The sequence below is a fragment of the Mchenga conophoros genome, linkage group LG16 (assembly GCF_057382185.1).
Source record: "Mchenga conophoros isolate Kocher_MC1m ecotype Shallow Benthic linkage group LG16, M_conophoros_male_GT1.1, whole genome shotgun sequence".
NCBI lineage: Eukaryota > Metazoa > Chordata > Actinopteri > Cichliformes > Cichlidae > Mchenga > Mchenga conophoros.
This window is the reverse complement of record NC_140541.1, coordinates 2,187,971-2,205,397: the sequence shown is the minus strand read 5'-3', so window position 1 is coordinate 2,205,397 and position 17,427 is coordinate 2,187,971. Positions and strand designations below refer to the sequence as shown.

Genomic DNA, 17,427 nt, shown 5'->3' with positions numbered 1-17,427 from the left:
CAGTGCAACAGCCCGGCCAGGGAAATGCATCCCAGGAGGTCTGGACTTCAGAGGAGGATTCACCCTCACTGCAGTTTCGGAAGCAGCCATCGAAGGCGACCCAAAAAAACAGTCAGAGGTCGGAGGTTGATAACCTGGAGAAAGAACAGTGGCAAGGCCATGTCTTTGGAAATGCATCTGACAATCGGGAGGTCGTGATAAAACTGGAACGGGTCATGAGAAGACTGGAGGAAGAAGGTGTAGCAACACCACGTAGCGTAGCACAAACGCTTGAGGCATTGGAAAAGGACTTGGCGGCCTCAGTAAATAAAGCACGAAAATCTAGAGAAGTGTCAAACCTGGAAAGGGGAGGACTCGCCCCAAAGTTTCCGGGTCCCCCAGGAACGAAGACGCTTCACTCTGGGAGGGTTCTGGATGAAGTAAGAGATAAGAGACAGTCGATTTTTGAAAAGAATCGGAGGCAGAACGCTGCATTTCAAACCGGAGAAGGGCAGTGTGACACAGAGGAGGGATTGCCCCTCACTATGCCTTTACTGACGGGTTTACAGGGCGAACCAGTCTACCACCTGTTAAGGTTCAAAATTGAGGAGGGAGAGTACAAACCACCCTTGGTTAACTTTACAAGTTAAAGTTACACGCCCGAAGTCCAACTTCTTCTGACCAAAAAAGCGCAGAGTACCGTTCCAAACGGTAAGGAGACTCTAACTCCTAGTTATTCTGGAGTGCCCCAAGCTCCACAGTGACCAACTGACTATCCCTCTTCGAGGACAATGCCTAAGCGTCCTTGGCATTGGCAAGCGTTACCTCTGAGCACTGCGCTTCCTAGCAGACTCGAACTGCCGTTCTAGAATAATTTATAATACTTTGAAACAACAATCAACACCCAACAAAGTGTATGACTGAGGCAGATCGACCCTGATGGACAATGGGGACTCTAACCCACAAAATGACCAACCAAGGTCTGACCTAATGACCAACCGGGACTTTAACCCACAAAATGACCAAATATCCTACCAAACTACTTGAGACTCTAACTCAATTTCTTTGGGACTTCAACCCAGTATTTAAACTTTTCCTGGCAGACTCTAACTGCTCTCGCAGACTTTAACTGCTTTCATTTCTTCTTAGCAGAACTCTAACTGCTTCAACTCATGAGATTTTTCATCAAAATCAAACCAGACATCCACCAGTAATTTCAGTGAGTAGACTTAAATTTTATCATGTCCAATTTGGCACACTTTGGAAATAATTCAACAGGTAGTGCCTTACCTTTGGATCAGCCGGCTTATGTCCACTCACTTCGACCACTGGAATTCATGTCTGCCCGTCAGACCACCTAAGACCAAATTTCTCCATCTACACCTCCAATTCTCCCTCCTCAACCACCGGACGAGCCCCCAAATGTTAAGGTTCAAAATTGAGGAGGGACAGTACAAACCACCCTTGGTCCAGAAGCTCTTGGTCCAACAATGATTTTTAATGAATACACACGTGTGGGAAGACAACTCTGTACGCAGACAGGAATTAATCTTCGACTTAATCAAAGCATAAACAGATATTTTATAGCATCAGGGTTTGATTTACTGACGCCCCTTCATGCGTCACAGATACATTTTATACATAGATCAGATCAACACCACAATGACTTTTAACCCAGAAGATCATCTTCTATTTTCATGGCTGGTACTTTCCGTTCTTGTCTTAAAGTGAATTGTTCCTCTTTCTTGCCGAGACATGACTAATCTCTCCTCTAAATAAATCTAACTCATGTGTGTGTGTGTGTTGACCCCACATGCTCTCTGTGTCACCTCTTCACCTACTAACTGTCTGTGTCTCGTCCTCAAATGCTCTTTCTCAATTCACCTGTTGCACTTCTGACCTTTTACCAGACCAGAGGCTCACTGAGACTATATGTATGTCTTCTACTAAATAAATGTTTTAACCAAGAACCTCTACTTAAACCTTAATATGAAATGACCTGATATATAAGTGTTTTGTAAGCATGTATTGCAATTCCTTCTATGGCTCCAAGTCACTTGCACAATAGATTGTCCGGACATCGCGCCGAACAAAGCTTCCAACCCCCAATTAATTGACCGAGCTCCAACTCTTTAATAAGCACAGATATGCATTGTGTATAAAATAGTCATAACTGCACCTGAAATTCAAAATTAACATCATCATAAACATCTTAAGGCCATCTTAAAGCTATCTGTTACATTGTTAAAGCCTCGTCTTAGCCTGCTGCTCAAAATAACTTCCTGCTTCTGCAAACTCTCTGCAAGCCTGTTTCCTGTCAGCCTGTGACTTTTAGCCTTTCTGAAAGACACACTGTTCAACCCCTGAATGCAATATAAACTCCAGATTATATTATTAATGCAATGGTAATGATGACAATTATTTAACAATAGCAGTAAAATAATTTCCCTGCTCCACACACCCCTACAATATAAGAGATCTTGAGGCTCTGGTGAAGCAGCTGCCCCCGATCACAGAGGGAGGAGCGGCTTGGTTGAGAAGACTAGGATCTCTCACAGAAGGAGAGGAACTTGCCCTGGGTGATTTTAGAGCTATCGGTGGGAGGACTTTTAGAGGCGGAGCCCTCGCAGACGTGGAAGAGATAGCAAGAACTACCTGCCAACCAAACGATGTCCCCTATGCAAGGGTGCGAAATGCTCTCTCTGATGCAGTGCGTGAGAAGTATCCGACCCATAATATGGGCACTACACCTAGGATTGCTTGGAGCCCAGAACATTCCCCTAGAGAATTTATAGAGCACGCAAAAGAACAGTGGATTCTCCAAACTGGAGAGCATCCTGGGCAAGATGGGGAACCCAGGGCGTGGTTCCACTGTGCAGTGTTAGCAGGTCTGCCAGAGCGAGTGAGAACAGATCTACAGAAGAATCCAGACTTTGCGGTGGCGGATTCAGCAAAATGGGAGAGGCATATCATACATCGACTTGAGCTGGAAAGAGACGAGGCGAACAAGAAAAAACAGGAGCTGGAGGAGGCGCAAGGGCAGTTAGTAAAATTGAAATTGGTTGAGGCGAGAGAAAAACTAAGCGAAAAGAGAAAGGAAAACAAAGATGGAGCTAAAAAGATGCTGGTGGCCCAGCCACAGGGCAATCCGGGGCCTGATTGGCCAGATTTGGATCCGGTTCTGTACCCTGATGACCGATGGCCCGCCAATGGATCAAGGCAAGCCAGACCCGCGGGGAATTGGGGGGCTAATAGGTCGTTGAGGGGACGTGGTGGATCCCAAAGGGGAGGCGGACCAAGGGGTCGTGGTCTGGGGGGACCTATGCTGGACCCGAATGTATGCAGAAGGTGTGGAGGACGAGGACATTGGGTTCGTGATTGTCCTACACCACGACAGCTAGAACTTGGTTATCCATCGTCACCCCAGGCACAGGGAGCTTTTCGAGGCAGAGTGGTCCAGACAAGGGGACATCAAGCTCCAAACCCAGGTATGGCGCCAGTGGCTCAGTATCCCCTGGCCTACTGGGGCGGAGAGGAGGAGCTGTACTGACGGGACCCACAGAGACAAGACAACATGGGAATGGCAGATCCTATGTTGTCAATGAGAGTGGAAGGAGCTGAAATGACCTTCCTTGTGGACACTGGAGCTACTTATTCAATGCTGAGACAAAAACCAAGTGGTGCCACGCTTTCCAATCACGTGGTCAGCGTTGTAGGGTTCTCTGGGGTACCGATGACGCTGCCGACAACTAATCCAGCCCTGACGGTGCTGGGAAAACAGACATTGAAGCACAGTTATGTGGTGTCTCCCCATGTGCCTGTGAACTTGATGGGCAGGGATCTGCTCATTAAACTGGGGGCCACTATCATGTGTTCAGCTGATGGATTAACAGTTACACTTCCAGGAGGAAAAGAGTTTCCATGCCTGGGGACTTTTTCAAAGAACCAGTACTTGCTGAAAGACTGTGGACAAACGACAGCTGACATTTACTGGGGTCGTGTGGTGGAAGAAGGCATTCTAAGACAGTATCAGTTGTGGAAACCTTGGATTATGGCCTTGGCGGTCTATTCTTCCCCCCGGGATCCATACCACGTTACCCTCTATTACGATCGGAATGATGATGAAATTTATAGGGACCTGTTCCAGTCTGACCTTGAAGGTCGGACTTGGAATGTGCATTCTCAGAACATCTATGTCGGTCCTGAAGGCGTCGCTGCAGCAGTAAATTTATTCGAAGAACAACGGCCTTGGTTCAAAATGGGACCTGATTCAGTGCCCCACATTACATTGGCGGTCCATGAGGGTCATCAGGCGAAGGAGCTGGGAACAATGGTCAAGAGAGCCCTCGATGAACCCGGCTGGCAAGCTACTCAGATTCCAGACGTTTGGTACTCGCCAAAATGCAAAATTTACCGTATCACTTGTCTATCAGAGGACACAGTGATGTTGGAGCATGAACAAATCTCAAGAATCCATGGGAGAGAAAGAATAGACCATGCGGATGCTGTTGCCGCACTTGCGACTCTTCCTGACACCTTATGGTCATCAGGGCCTACAGATGTGGGCCTAGCAACTTGTTCGCCTGTTTTCTTCCAGCTAAAGTCGCAAACGCCAATTTGGAAACCGCAGTATAGGCAAAAGAGAGAAGCTGAGGAGGGAATTGCAGAAACCATTGAAGGCCTATTGAAAGTAGGGGTCCTTGAGTCCTCTCAATCCTACTGGAACACTCCTATTTTGCCAGTAGAGAAGCACGGGACAGGAAAGTACAGGATGGCACATGACTTAAGAGCCATTAATGCCATTTTACGTACTGACACGGTGCCTGTTCCAAATCCATACACAGCATTGACGGCATTAACACCAGAACAGAAGTGGTTTACATGTATTGATCTAGCGAATGCATTTTTCTGTCTCCCGTTACATGAGTCTCTGAGGGACATTTTTTCATTTACATATAGGGGGCAACAGTACAGATACACACGGTTGCCACAAGGGTTTGCACTCTCCCCTGGCATTTTCAACCAAGTGTTGAAAGAAGCTCTATCGCCATGCCACCTACCAGAGGGATGTTCACTGGTGCAGTATGTTGATGATTTGCTCATTGCGGCTCCGTCTGCTTCGGCATGTACGGCAGCCTCACTTACCATACTGAAGAGACTCGCTGAGTGCAGGTTTAAAGTCAGTAAAGAAAAGTTGCAGTTGGTCCGACCAGAAGTAACATTTCTGGGCCGTGTCATTGCTCACAAATCAGTGGGTTTGCTAAACACCCATCGCGATCAGATTTTGACACATCCAAAACCGCGTACGGTTAAGGAGTTGCTCTCATTCTTAGGTTTAACAGGATACAGCCGTCACTTCATTCCAAATTATGCAGGGAAAACAGCCCTTTTGAGGGATTTGGTAAAAACGGTAGGTGTCCGAAACTTGGACATCGGCCACTGAGTCGGCGTTCATTGCATTGAAACAGGATTTGTCGAGATCAGCTGATCTTGCCATTCCTAATTATGATAACCCTTTCTATCTTGATGTTTCAGAAACACACGGGATAGTCAATGAGGTGTTGTTTCAGAAAAAAGGGGGAGGGAGAGATGTACTTATGTACGTCAGCGTCAGACTGAATCCATTAGAGACAAGGCACCCGAGATGCACACAGCATGCCATTGGGGTGTCAAAGATTATACAAAAGGCAGCACATATAGTGAGGGACCATCCGTTGAAGGTGCTGACCACCCATAGTGTGGTGGCATATGTTAATTCACAAGCCTTCACCATGACACCACTCACACAACAAAGAGTGTCTAAAGTTTTAGACGCTCCCAACTTGACCTTCACACATGAAGGAATTAACATGGCAGATTTAATGGGGGGAGCAGGAGAACCCCATGATTGCACAAAGAGAGCTGAAGTCGACGAGAAGATAAGAGAAGACTTGAAAGCAGAACCTCTGACAGGAGCTGAAGATTGGTTCACGGATGGATGCTGCTACAGAGATGAGGAAGGATTGAAAGCAGGCTACGCGGTAGTTTGCAGAAAAGAGGCTGAATTTGAAGTGAAGGAGGCGGGAAGACTTGAAGGGCAGCAGTCAGCCCAAAGAGCAGAAGTAATTGCTCTAAGTCGAGCTCTAAGACTTGCAAAAGGAAAGAGAGTCAACATCTACACGGACTCAGCTTATGCCTTTGGAGCAGCTCATGTGGAGCTGGCCCAATGGAGAAGAGCAGGATTCAGGACAGCAGATAAGTTCCTCCATTTCCTTCTTGTGGCAGATTGGTGCATTGAGCAGGCATTGGGAGATCCAGAGGAGGTGAGTATCATAAAATGCAAAGGTCACTCCTCAGGGACTGGCATGGTGGCCAGAGGAAATCAGGAAGCTGATCGAGCTGCGAAAGAGGCAGCGGGCTATAAAGCACTATGACAGATGGTGCAAATAACCGTGGAGGAAGAACAAGGAGTCAACATGTTAGAGGAGGCCAGGAAGTCCCAAGAGGAAGCGGCCCCGGAAGAGAAGGGGGTCTGGAAGAGTCGAGGAGCCTGGGAAGAAGGAGGTCTCTGGCGAGGACCTGACGGACGACCAGTGTTGACGGCCAACCTGGCAAAACAGAAGATTGCCGAAGCGCATGGGCTTGGTCATGTAGGTGTGGCCCAGATGGGGCGACATCTGTGCCATTGGTGGCATCCTTTTTTGAAGGATATGATTAAGGAGAAAGCCAGGACGTGCCTGATTTGTGGGAGGCACAATCCAAAGCCAGTAATTAAACCAGAGGCAGGTAAGTTTCCCATTCCAGAAAGACCAGGTGAAGAGATTGTCATTGATTTCACTGACATGATCGACATGGGACCAGGAGGAGTCCGGTATTTGCTGGTAAGTGTGGATGCTCTGACGGGATGGCCCGAAGCGTGGCCAACAAAGAGGGAGGATGCAAAAAGTGTGATTAAGTGTTTAATCAATCATTACATCCCCCGCCACGGTTTTCCTAAAAGAATCAGGTCAGACAATGGGACTCATTTCAAAAATAAAGATTTGGCAGAGGTAGAACAGAAGCTGGGGTTGCAACACAGATTTGGCTCTGTATATCATCCCCAGTCTCAGGGGAAGGTAGAAAGAATGAATCTAAATCTGAAGAATAAAATTGCTAAAATTTCTGCTCAGACGGGGCTAAATTGGGTGGCAGCTTTGCCAATTGCATTGATGATAATAAGATGTTGTGTTAATCAATCTACAGGTTTCACACCATATGAGCTGTTGACAGGACGACAGTTTCCAGGTCCTTGGACAACAGTCCCGACGGAAGAAAGTATGAAAATTAATAGAAAACATGCTGAATGTTGGAAAGAATTAAAAGCTCTTGTGTCTAGTTTCACACAACAGGTTGGAGAGGGGGTGAAGGCGGAAGACAGGTCCGTCCCCGACGCCAAGGCGGTGTGGCTGAAGGTCATTAAGCAGAAGTGGCGAGATCCGAGGTGGACCGGACCATTCGAAGTAATTGCCCGAACCACCAGTGCGGTCCGTCTGAAGGGGAAAGGGGAGACCTGGTTTCATTGGTCTCAGTGTGCAGTCGCGGACGAGAGCTTGCTGGAGCTAAGCTCCACCCCAATCGACACAGGGGGGGAACATTGAGGCAGAATAATCCTCTCTCCCCCTGTGCCACGGTCCTCCCCAGTAGTCTAACCTGGGTAGAGGCGAAGAAAGAAGAGGAGCGTCACACGCCAAGAAGGAATCCATTCCAGGCTCCTAATAGGCTAGGGCTCTAGTCTAAAGTATTTGATAGTTTAAAGGAATCGTAATAGTTTTGTATGTTAATCGCATATTTTTATACTCATAACTTTATACTCTTCTTCTTGTAACCTTATCTTCTTATTACAAAGTAAAAGTAAAAGAGCCTGGGAACAGTGACCATGAAACTGTGGGAAAATTGGAAAATAATGGGGATATTGGGGTTAATAAGTGTTATAACGTGTTTGTTTGTTTTTTGGCAGACAGGTGAATTGCCCAGACGCAGAGGTCTATCCGCTCCAGAGTCCAAACCAATTAAGTCGTCAAGAAAATTCAAGCGGGAGGTTGGTTCAGGAGGGAACGATGATTGTCTCAAGGCCAGGGGCGGTGTCGAGTTTGGGTATGTTAATGGGTCCACGACGGCGTTCACATTCGATTTGTGTGAGGTAATTAAATGCCCAGAAGACAGTAGCAGCTGGAGGACATATGCTGTGTGGGTTTGTTATCACCCAATGGTGTGCTACCCTCAGCCGTTGTGGGGCCCATCCATGGAAGGAAACGTTTACATTTATATAACAGATCAGTGGTGTTCTTGGCAGGATGTGGTGGCGTGGACAGGAATAGGATGGGAGCCAACAGTGCCAAAGGCCCTTGAAGGGATAGCTATTCAAAGAGATTATTCTGTTACAAATAACCCTGTCACTCTTTCCCTAGGACCATGGAGCAAACTCCCTGAAGCGGGGTATGACGGGGGTGCATTTTATCTAGTCATAGGGATAGATAAAATAGGAACAGATCCATTCGGGGTAATTCGGGTGAATTTATTTAATCCAGGATCTAAACTGATAGGAAATGACACGGTAATGAATCTCACGGAGCAAATGAATCCCATAGAGACAGTTACTTACAAGGACTCGGGAGAGAACTGGTTTGTGGCCACTGATTACACTAGATTAAAACCTCAAGAGTTAATAGAGCGCGCCACGGGTTTCGGTGATAGGAATCTTTGGTTAGATTGGGTGGCTCAAAGTGCTAAAGAGCAGGGAGTGGTTGATTGTGTTGCTTGTGCTACCGCTAGACCTCGTCTGTTTACTGAACCCGCTCCTTTGTATCCAGAGGATAAGTGGGGATATGATTGTATGTTGAGATTAACTAGAGAGGCAGTGGACACAGGTAATTGCACTACTTTGTCAAGTTTATATCCACCAATTGATAAACGTACACAACCAGGTTCATTCACACCTAAACGGGATAATTATACATGTTTTGAGTTCTCTACAGACAGAGTGAGATATACGGTAGGGAGGATTGATCCAAGCTGGTGTCAGAGGACGATTCCAGGCAGGACTACCAATAATGTAAGTGACGCAAACACAATTATAGGCACCTGGGCAAGGGGTGGGCTATATTATTATTGTGGGCAGTACACCCTTTTGGTGCAGGTTCCCTTGGGGAGTGTAGGAACATGTGCTCTGGTGCGCTTAGGTGCACCGTTGATGCTCATTGGGAGTAGACTAGAGACAGTTCCACAGCAGGGCACGAATGCGTCGACGAGAGCCAGATGAAGGAGAAGCACAAGGGGTACGCACAGGTATGATCCACGATGGGACTCGCCCACCTGGATTGACTCAATAGGAGTTCCCAGGGGAGTTACAGATGAATATAAGTTAGTTAATCAGATAGCGGCCGGCTTTGAAAGTGTGTTTTTATGGATAACTCCGAATAAAAATGTTGATCGCATTAACTATGTCCATTATAATGTGTTGAGGCTTTCTAATCTCACTAGGGACGCAGTGGAAGGCCTTGCGGAACAATTAGGTCCGACATCGTTAATGGGAGTCCAAAATCGAATGGCTCTGGACATGTTGTTGGCTGAGAAAGGGGGCGTGTGCGCAATGTTTGCTGACATGTGTTGCACCTTTATTCCCAACAATACTGCTCCGGACGGAACGGTTACTCGGGCGCTTGAGAATCTGAGAACGTTATCCAGGACCATGCATGAGCAATCAGGCGTGAACACGGGGCTGGGAGACTGGATCACTTCTGTTTTTGGGCAATGGAAAGGTGTGTTTATGTCTGCCATGTTTTCTCTTATAGTTTTTCTAGGTATATTGATGATCGGGTGTTGTCTCATTCCTCTGGTAAGGCGTGTGTTGGTAAAACTGGTAAGCAGGGCCCTAGACTCTGGTTCAGCTGTTTCAGCTGGTCCGGGGTATATGATGCCGTTGCGAGAGGCCGCCTGGACGGAGGAGTGAAACAAATCTTGGTAAAGGTTGGCCGATGGCCAAAGAGGAGGAGTGTGGAGAAAAGATATTTTAATTTGTATTCTTATGGTGACATTATATAATCATAGCTATCATTGATTAATCATTTATCATTGTTGAATTTGTTGACAGAATAACCTTTTAATTAGATCTATGTTAATCTGAGTAAAATATTAATGTACACATATTCCCATTACTTTAATCAGTCTATGGTTGTTCTGTATTATTGTTTTTATCTGCTTAAGCTGTTGCACCATATCATAGGTGGGTCCTGTAGGACCTTGGTCATCTACATTCAGTTCTGCACGTACTCAGGCCTTTAATAACACGCACAGAGAGTCATGTAACCCATGCACGTTCACATACACACATATTAAGAAAAGGAGGTCGTCTCAGGACATTTTCTCCATAAGGACATACAGCCTCACAAGATACACACCAATAATACACATAACACACTTGTTTTTCTCTAAAAGTTATCATCCGATGTCTATATAAGGAAGACTTTTGGAATTGTGGTGAACTGATATCATTTCCAGTAAGGTCTGTGTGATGTCATCATGGAGAATATAAAAGATATGGGAGAGCCGCCGCCCGGCGGAGATTGTTGTTGCAAGTTTCTTCCCACACTTAGTGCACAAAGTGTGTAATAAAAGATCACTGTTTTTGCCACCTACTTGGACTCGGCCTGCTTTCTTCTCTTACCCAAAACGAGCCAATCTTAACACCTCCCACAGGACACCTCGAGGGACATGGTCGAATGCCTTCTCCAAGTCCACAAAACACATGTAGACTGGTTGGGCAAACTCCCACTACCACCACCCCGGTCTGCCAGTCCACAGGTACTGCCCCTGATCTCCACGCAACATTGCAGAGGCGTGTCAACCAGGACAGCCCTACAACGTCCAGAGCCTTCAGGAACTCGGGGCGGACCTCATCAACACCAGGGGCTCTGACACCAAGGAGTTGTTTAACTGCCTCAGTGACCTCGCCCCCGGAAATTGGCGGGTCATTCCCCTCATCCCCAGACTCTGCTTCCTCCTCGGAAGACGTGTCAGTGGGATTAAGGAGGTCCTCGAAGTATTCCTTCCACCGCCTGACAATTTTCTCAGTCGACGTCAGTAGCGCTCCGCCAGCACTATACACAGTGCAGGTAGAGCACCGCTTTCCCCTCCTGAGACGCCTGACGGTTTGCCAGAATCTCTTCGAGGCAGTCCGAAAGTCTTTTTCCATGGCCTCTCCGAACTCCTCCCACACCCGAGTTTTTGCTTCAGCCACTGCCCGAGCCGCATTCCGCTTGGCCTGTCGATACCTGTCGGCTGCCTCCGGAGTCCCACAGGCTAACCAAGCCCGATAGGACTCCTTCTTCAGCCTGGTGGCTCCCTTCACCTCTGGTGTCCACCATTTGGTTCGGGGATTACCACCGCGGCAGGCACCAACCACCTTGCGGCCGCAGCTCAATGCAGCAGCTTCGGCAATGGAGACGCTGAACATGGTCCATTCGGACTCAATGTCCCCAGTCTCCCTCGGAATGCTGTTGAAGCTCTGCCGGAGGTGTGCGTTGAAGATCTCGCGGACTGGGGCCTCTGCTAGACGTTCCCAGCACACCCTCACTACGCGTTTAGGTGCACCAGGTCTGTCCAGCGTCCTCCCCCGCCACCTGATCCAATTCACCACCAGGTGGTGATCAGTTGACAGCTCAGCCCCTCTCTTTACCCGAGTGTCCAGAACATATGGTCGCAGGTCTGCTGATACGATTACAAAATCGATCATCGACCTACGGCCTAGAGCGTCCTGGTGCCACGTGCACTTATGGACACTCTTATGTTCGAACAGGGTGTTCGTTATGGCCAAACTGTGATTAGCACAGAAGTCCAATAACAAAGCACCGCTCGGGTTCAGATCAGGGAGGCCGTTCCTCCCAATCACGCCCCTCCAGGTCTCGCTGTCGTTACCCACGTCAGCATTGAAGTCTCCCAGCAGGACAACAGAGTCTCCAGGTGGAGCACAGTTAAAGAAATCGCTACCTTATCGTGGTGGAGGGGTTTGTGTGTCCCAGGGATCCCAGGGGCTATGTTGTCTGGGGGCTTTTGCCCCCTGGTAGGGTCTCCCATGGCAAATTGGCCCTGGGTGAGGGACCAGACAAAGAGCGATTCAGACGACCCTTATGAAAAGGACACCGAGGGAACAGTTTACCCTGCCCGGGATAGGGTTACCGGGGCCCCGCCCTGGAGCCAGGCCCGGGGAGGGTGCCCGAGGGCGAGCGTCTGGTGGCCGGGCCTTAGTCCATGGGGCCCGGCCGGGCACAGCCCGAAGAGGAGACATGGGCCCATCCTCCCGCAGGCCCACCACCCGCAGGAGGCGCCATAGGGGTCGGGTGCATTGTGTGCCGGGTGGCGGCCAGGAGCGGAGGCCCTGGCGGACTGACCCCCGGCTGCCAAGACTGGCAATAGGGACATGGAATGTCACCTCTCTGGTGGGGAAGGAGCCTGAGTTAGTGCGTGAGGTTGAGAGGTACCGGCTAGATATAGTCGGGCTCACCTCTACACATGGCTTGGGCTCTGGAACCAGTCTCCTGGAGAGGGGCTGGACTCTGTCTCAGTCTGGAGTTGCCCCTGGTGAGAGGCGGCGGGCTGGGGTGGGTATTCTAATATCCCCTCGGCTTGCTGCCGGTACGTTGGGGTTTTTCCCGGTGGACGAGAGGGTTTGTTCCCTGCGCCTTAGGGTCGGGGAACGGGTCCTGACTGTCATCTGCGCTTATGCGCCGAGTGGCAGTTCAGAGTACCCAGCCTTCTTAGAGTCCCTGGGGGGGGGGGGGGGGGTGCTGGTTAAAGAAATTGCACTAATTAATTCATATCTATTATAAATAATCCTAATTATACATGTTGCTTCATTGTTTGTGTCCTGTGTCACTAAAAATATATTCTATTTTAGTTTTCTACATTGATCAATGACCTGCAGAATCTCCTTAACATATTAAGGAGAGGCATGGGGTGGCTGTAGCTCAGGTGGCAGAGCAGGTCAGCCACTAATCAGAAGGTCGGTGGTTCGATCCCAGGCTGCCTCCTGGCTGCATGCCAAATATCCTTGGGCAAGATACTAACCCCATGTTTGCCTACTGGTGGTGGTCAGAGGGCCCGGTGGCGCCAGTGTCTGGCAGCCTCGCCTCTGTCAGTGCGCCCCAGGGCAGCTGTGGCTACAATGTAGCTTGCCATCGCCAGTGTGTGAATGGGTGAATGACTGAATGTAGTGTGAAGCGCTTTGGGGTCCTTAGGGACTAGAAAAGCGCTATACAAATGTAGGCCATTTACCATTAAGTGATTCATAATTGTCACTTAAAGTCAAACTTTATGCTTTCTCCCTCTTGAAAGTGATTACATCCTTGCATTACATACTTTAGGTTCACTTTTTTGCTAGCAGATTAAAAAAACAAAAAACAAAAACAGGCAGATTCAGAATATAACATGCAGCGTTCTATAGATGGATACTGTCAGGGCTCTGTATGCAGGTAGGCAGAGAGGAGGATCCAAGTGCGAGACTCTGAGACTGAAACGTAACTGAAAACCACAGCGTTTATTGCTGGCAACAACAAAACGGAAACCAAACATGAAAACACTAACTGGAAGTGACCACTGAAACTGGAGACCATGAACACACAGGCATAATCTGAGGGTACGACGCGACACTGACACAGAGAAACACAGGGCTTAAATACACAGATGGCAGTAATCAAGGGATGAGAGACAGGAGGGGAACACACCTGGGAGAAATCACAGCTGACGAGACGTAAACTGAGCACATTCACATACGATACAGACCTACACAATAAAACAGGAAACTCAGACACATGGAACCAGACGAGACATTGAACTAAACAGACAGCTTCACAAACAGACGGGGTGACACCGTAGACAGACAGAGATACAGACGCAGACTCAGAGGCAGACCGGATGTAACACGTAGAACTCAAACAATAATAATAATCATGATAATAAATTGGAAAATGATAATAATAGACTTAAAGCGCTGGGTCGCCGACCCAGGACCGTGACAGATACATAAAAAGAAAAAAAATTACATGTATGTGCTAACTTTCTAAACACTTTGTTACATTTATGATAAATAGATTTTAAAGTAGATAAAACACATTTGTGTCGGCCTTGGCTCATTAAAGTTCTTGTCTTTAAATGAACTTTGTCTGTGTGTGTTTCAGGTACTGCACTCTCAAAGACTGAATGAACCAGCATTGCAGCCATGGGTCATTGTGAGCATCACAGGGAAGGTTGAAACCGCCCACTGCACCTGTATGGCCGGAGTCGCAGAGACCTGCAGCCATGTCGTTGCTCTTCTGTTTAATGTAGAAGCAACAGTGTTGATCCGTGGCACAAGGACTGTTACGAATGAACCTGCATACTGGGTTTTGCTGGGTAATATGACCAAGATACAGTTGGTGGTTGGCTTTAACCACTGACTAAGCCATGATTGCAGAGGGAAAAGAGTCTTACAGGAGGAGGCTGGAAAACAAACTGCAGGAAAACAACACCAGGGAGGTGTGGAATGGCATGCGGGCCATTACTGGCCTGAAACAAAAGAGGGGTGTTGGGATGGATGGGGTCGTTGAAAGTGCAAACAACCTAAATCTACACTTCAATAGGTTTGACTGCCCTGCGTCTCCTGTCTCCACACCCAGCTCTTCTCATCTTATCCATCTACTCCATTCTCCTTCCCCCTCTCCTGTCCCCTCAGACTGTCTCACCCTGTCCCTATCAGGAGATAACATCAAAAGGGAATTGGGCAGATTCCACTCCAGTAAAGCTGCTTCCCCTGATGGTGTCAGTCCCAGGGCCCTCAGGTGCTGTGCTTCCCAGCTGGCTGGAGTTCTACATCGGATCTTCAACATGAATCTGAAACTGCAGAGGGTCCCATCACTCTGGAAGACATCCTGCCTGGTTCCTGTCCCTAAAAAGATTAACCCGTTGACCCCCAGTGACTACAGGCCAGTGGCTCTGACTTCACATGTCACGAAGACGCTGGAGAGACTCATCCTGAGACATCTGCGTCTGCTGGTGGAGCCTTGGCTGGACCCCCTGCAGTTTGCTTATCAACCTCGTATCGGTGTGGAGGATGCCATCGTCTACCTGCTGGACCAGGCTTATTCTCACCTGGACATTGTTGGGAGCACTGTGAGGGTCATGTTCTTTGACTTCTCTAGTGCTTTTAACACGATCAGACCATCACTGCTGGGGAATAAGCTCACGGAAATGCAGGTGGACGCCCCACTGGTAGCTTGGATCACGGACTATTAAAAAGTCGACCACAGCATGTTCAGCTGAAGGGCTGCCACTCGGACAACATCATGAGCAGCATGGGGGCACCACATGTCCTATCACCCTTCCTCTTCACCCTCTACACGTCTGACTTTAGGTACAAGTCACTTTCATGATGACATTCTCTGATGACTCTGCCATTGTGGGCTGTATCAGGGACGGGCAGAAGTACAGGAGTGTGGTGGACAGCTTTGTTGAGTGGTGTGAGCTTAACTATCTACAACTTAATATCGCAAAGACAAATAAACTGATCATGGACTTTAGGAAGCAGGCTTCTCCTCCTACCCCTGTCACCATCAGAGGGGCTGATGTAGAGATAGTGGAAGACTAAGGGTACCTGGGGGTAGACTTGGACTGTAAACTGGACTGGACCAAGAACACCAATGCTGTCTTTAAAAAAGGGCAGAGTCGACTTTTCCTACTGAGGCGGCTCAGGTCCTTTAATGTTTGTAGGAAAATGCTGACCATGTTTATCACTCTGTGGTAGAGAGTGTTGTGTTCTCTGCAGCAGTGTGTTGGGGCAGTGGGGTGAAGACAGCCGATGCCAACAGGCTGAACAAACCGATTAAAAAGGCTGGTTCTGTCCTGGGTGTCAGACTGGAGAACCTAGAGGAAGTGTCTGAGAGGAGAATGCTAAAAAAGCTTCTTTGTATCATGGACCACCCCTCCCACCTCATGCACGCCTCCGTGATGGACCATCGGAGCACACCGGGCAAAAGACTCATTGTCCCGAAGTGCAGAACTGACCGCCACAGGAAATCCTTTGTGCCGGTATCACTCTTCCTCACTCTGTAGGTGATTTTCCTGAGGATTAATAACAAAGCTATTCTGTTCCCATTCAGACCGTGCAATATCACCCAACAGTTTTTTCATTGAATGTTTGTTTCATCTCCCCATCATATGCTGCTTCTCTTGTATCCATTTGCACAATACTATGTCACTTTTAGAATCACCTGCACTGATATGCGCTGATAGCTAAGCTATTTATTTTTCAGGATATAGTTATACTGTTACTTGCTACTATTAAACCCGGTTCTTTTATCCCCATGATAGAACAGAGAAAACCTACTCAGAGTGGTCAAAACATTTATAATTCTTTATTCAATCATCTTCCGGAAGAGAGAGCCCTGCACAGCCCAAAGCCAGTTGCAGAATCCCTAACATTAGAAGCTAAAAATGTGTCTCATATATGTGTTATTTTGGTACTTTACACGTCACACACAGTTTCAATACAAACAACTCCTTATATGTTACTAGTTCCTCTTTTCTTTGTGTCAAATTTCCGGTGCAGCTTTGCACTTCCTCTTTCTAAAGTCTGTTGCCAGGGCAACCTGTCACCCTTAACATAGTTCTCGTCTTCCTAGTTTATAAAGGCATACATAAAACAATATAATCAGACAATAAGCACTAAGAATATATATATTTATTCAATATTATATTTTGCACTATCCTACTTTATATTACTGTATACTTGTATTCTATTGTACATATTGTATATCTTATTACTCTGTTCCTCTGTCTCTCCTGCTGCATTGAGCATGTGTATGACAAAAGAATTTCCCTCAGGATAAATAAAGTTCTTCTTATCTTATCTTATAAGACAGACTTCTCCTCTTCAGCTGCCCAAAAAAGGCTCGTAATCAAAACATAAACAGACCATCCGTAGTGACAGGTAAAAGAAGCCGTCCTCAGAAAAGAAATATTCCACCTGCTGTTGTGGAGGAGTTGGATCAACTGATGGGAAAATATTTCTCCAAGCATAGTTCTGTTCTGAATAACCCATAATGTTTTATTTAGGGGGTCTAGATTAGTGCCTGAAGTGAATTGCCATGTAAATAATTTGCATTTACTGAATATGTACTAACTAAGTAACACTATTCAAAAGTTGAATAAAGAAAGAAACTAATTTTTGCCTTTTTTTATTAAAACCGCTTTGTAGAACATAACATCAGTAACAATGTACAATCCATGTCGTTTATAGTTTACAAATGACGAAATGTTCACATAAAAACATGACAGGATTTAAATAATATCACCCTCTACTAGCATTCTGTAATTTACTGTCTCTTTTGAAAACGTATCACTACATATACAGCACAAGACTTTTAAGAGTATTTAACAAGAGCATTTTCCCTGGTTTTACTA

At 47.2% G+C, this 17,427-nt stretch overlaps 2 long non-coding RNA genes across 2 annotated transcripts in view; one reads left to right on the top strand and one right to left on the bottom strand.

The window, feature by feature from the left end:
- LOC146556077 (uncharacterized) overlaps positions 1-17,427 on the bottom strand; it is a 33,755-nt gene that overhangs the window by 10,867 nt on the left and 5,461 nt on the right. The gene's annotated exons all lie outside the window — the stretch shown is intronic.
- The window catches only part of LOC146556076 (uncharacterized), a 35,969-nt gene continuing 25,879 nt past the window's right edge, over positions 7,338-17,427 (top strand). Inside the window, exon 1 of the long non-coding RNA XR_014889075.1 lies at positions 7,338-9,049. This is a non-coding gene — a long non-coding RNA (uncharacterized LOC146556076). The remainder of the gene's footprint in view (positions 9,050-17,427) is intronic.